The sequence below is a fragment of the Sinocyclocheilus rhinocerous genome, unplaced genomic scaffold (genome assembly GCF_001515625.1).
Source record: "Sinocyclocheilus rhinocerous isolate Xijiao unplaced genomic scaffold, SAMN03320098_v1.1 scaffold3859, whole genome shotgun sequence".
NCBI lineage: Eukaryota > Metazoa > Chordata > Actinopteri > Cypriniformes > Cyprinidae > Sinocyclocheilus > Sinocyclocheilus rhinocerous.
This window is the reverse complement of record NW_015647971.1, coordinates 71,966-75,423: the sequence shown is the minus strand read 5'-3', so window position 1 is coordinate 75,423 and position 3,458 is coordinate 71,966. Positions and strand designations below refer to the sequence as shown.

General features: G+C 37.4%; 1 pseudogene; it reads right to left on the bottom strand.

The window, feature by feature from the left end:
* Positions 1-1,167: 1,167 nt before the first annotated feature.
* LOC107709520 (laminin subunit alpha-4-like) overlaps positions 1,168-3,458 on the bottom strand; it is a 26,034-nt pseudogene continuing 23,743 nt past the window's right edge.

Below are 3,458 nucleotides of genomic sequence, written 5' to 3'. Positions count from 1 at the left end.
GTAGGTGTGGCTGACTCTTAACTTTTATATATAATATAATTTAATATCTCTTTGGATTTGAGACTTTAGTCTTTGCAACTTTACAGATCTTCTTTATGCAACAAGAACTTGTAACACTCCAAAGAGAAAGGAAAAATTGAAATCGCATCATATGACCCCTTTAAATATTTTTTTTACCTGTTTTTCTGTTTAAAAGGTTATTATCGATATTTTTGAGCTTGTGGAGTTGATTTTGTTTTATTTATTTAGCCTTTTATTAGCCTTATTTATTTATGTGTCTAATGGAGTTATTTGATTGTAATTTGAATGCTATCATGTTCTAATTTCTTGTAATACTTGTAATAAAAAAGTTTGTAGCTTTTTCTATCATATCATATTTGGATAATGAGCTGTTGAAAGACATTTTTTTATTTAATTAAAAAAGAAAAAAAAATCCTTTATAACTCTATAACAGTCCATTTCAAAGAATAAATCCACGTGTCCCAGTCCATACTATCCACCCTAAACAGTATCCAAGATTAGAATTAGTGTGTCCCTGGTCATAGTATGTTGAAATCCTAAAGTCACCCGGTCCGGATGGTCTACCCAGATGGCAACAGATTCTGGGGTTTAAATGCAGAGTCTTGGGTTTGGTTTAAATTGGGCACTTCTGGCTTGATTTTGGTGGATTTTTGAAGTGCAGATCCATGCACACCCTTCACTTAAAATCACTTAAATTCGACAAACTTAAAGCTCAGGTCAGCCTAATAGGTACTACAGTTAAGTGAAATGCAGAGATGCACAGAAGTTAATTTTGAAGTAAAGTTTAAAAAAGACCAAAATAATTAAAAAATAAATGGTTATAAATACATCTTTCTTTTGTTGGCAGTTTTTACTGACCAAAACAGAGTTTTTGTTGAGGGTCATCTCTCTGGTGATTGCATTAGCCCTAAATTAATGCATCTATCTTTGTACAGTTTCCCTTGGAAGAAAAGCAGATAAACATCAAATTTTCAATTTTGGGCGAATTATCCCTTTAATGATTGCACCGCACTGATGAAGAGGCCTCGCTGCCTTCTGCCTCACTACCCAGTGAGTCAATGACCTAACAGGATTACATAACATTGTGTATACCTGTAACAAATTCAAGTAAGCCACATACATAACTAAGCAAATCTTTAATGAGCTTTAAGTAGCTGAAAAGAAAGAAAAAGTACAGTTCCAAATGTAATATTTATAAAATAATTTAGTTTAGGAATTTTGATGATTTGAAGTACAGGAGGTGTAATAGTTATAACAGTATGAAGCTGTATGGGTTTTAGGTCTCTACCTGTGATCTTATGCCAACTTCCACCACAGATTTCTTGTCAAGGAGACACGTAGGTGGAGAACTCACGGATACCATTATTCACCACAACAACCACCTACAGTACAAAACCCCATCAAATCCATCAAATGACCTCACTGTTCCTATTAAAGGGATAGTTCACCCAAAAATGAAAATTCTGTACTCACTCTAATGTCGTTCCAAACCCGTAAGACCTTCGTTCATCTTTGGAACATACATTATGATATTTTGGATGAGATCTGAGAGCTTTCTGACCCTCCATAGACAGCAAGGTAACTACCACGTTCAAGGCCCAGAAAGGTAGTAAGGACATCGACAAAATAGTGCATGTGACATCAGTGGTTGAACCGTAATTTTATGAAGCTATGATAATACTTTTTGTGTGCAAAAAACAAAACAAAAATAACAACTTTATTCAACAATTCTTCTCCCCCGAGTTACCGTCTACCGCCATTATCGAGAGTAACACAACGCATATGCGTGCTTTCCTCTGCTCGTAAACAAGGCGCAGAGTATGCGTGTTCTACATTACTCTCGATAACGGCGGTAGATGGTAACTCAGGGGAGAAAAATTGTTGAATAAAGTCGTTTTTTTTTTTTTATTTGCGCGCAAAAAAAGTATTCTCATAGCTTTGTAAAATTACGGTTAAACCACTGATGTTACATGGACCATTTTAACGATGTTCTTACGACGTTTCTGTGCCTTAACTGTGGTAGTTCCCTTGCGGTCTATGGAGGGTCAGAGAGCACAAAACTGTCCTTGCAGATAATATAATATTAATGAAATAAAAAAAATACACTTAAGTGTACTATAGAGAGTAAACTTTCTATAAGTACTTTGTAATAATGTGAAATTAAAAGTACATTTCAAATCATTATTTTTATCAATATTTTGTCGTGCTTTAAAGATGTACAATATTTGATGTGTTGACTACCATACGAAAAAGTCAGAAATTTATTCAGTTTTATATATATTCATATATATATATAATAAATCTTTGATAGGATCTTCAGACCTGGTTTTGATAGATGTACAGAGTGAGATATTCCTTCTCACCAGCGAAGACATGCAGTAGCACTCCAGACGCCACGCGAGGGCGCACCTCTATCACCATCTTAAATCTTGAGCCAAAATTAAAGGAGTCATCTGCATGTCAAGAGAAGAACATACTTTATGTCAGCATATTATCCTTGGATAGCTTCTAACCGCAAATGGCTAATACATTTAGACAAGGAGAGATCTGATTGTTGAACACTGCTGTGTATTCAGCTGTTTAACTGTGTATGCTGGAATTGTGTCCCCTTGAGCCAAGTAGAGTCATGTGCATGTGTAACCTCCTGACCGTCACTCTAGGGTGAAATTTCTCTATGCACATTTAACAGCTGCAACGCCATTTCTCAAGACCTTGAGGACTACTTAAATCCTCCCCAACCTCTGCACCAACCAATCAGATCACTGAACAAGCGCCATATCCCATTCCACTCTCTCACAGGAGCCTCTGTCTGTCTGTGGCTCTCACTTATGTATTGGACTGCTTGTTGGATTTTTTTTTTTTGTGGTATTCTTACACAAGACCACCATAAGAATTCAAGCTTGTTCAAGCTGGTTTATGCTGGTTAGTGTGAGTTTGGCCTGCTCAAAACATGCTTTGTCTTTGGTAAGTTAGCAATTCAGGTTAGTGTACCTGGTTAAGCTGGTCTTTTCAACAAGGCAGTCAAATGTTTATCTACTTGTTCATTGTCAGTACTATTTTCAACATTTTAACCTCTTAAAGGGGTCATATGATGCGATTTCAAGGGGGGGTCACATCACAAACACATACCAGCTTCATCACTGTGTCTGTCACGCGACTCTGTTCCCCTTTCGGGCTTGAACTGATGGTAAAACTAATGACATTATTTACTGTCTTTACATTTATTTTGAAAGATGAAGCTCGCGATTATGGTAAGGGGCGTTACATTTCCGACGAGTGCTTGCGGTGTTCGGCCAATCACAATGCACTGGGTCAGCTGGCCAATCAGAACAGACTGCGCTTGTCGGAAGGAGGGACTTTGTAAAAAACGAAGCGTTTGAGAGAGGCGGGGCATAGAGGACCAGAGCATGTGAGCGGAGCGGAGCGTGAGCGGAGCG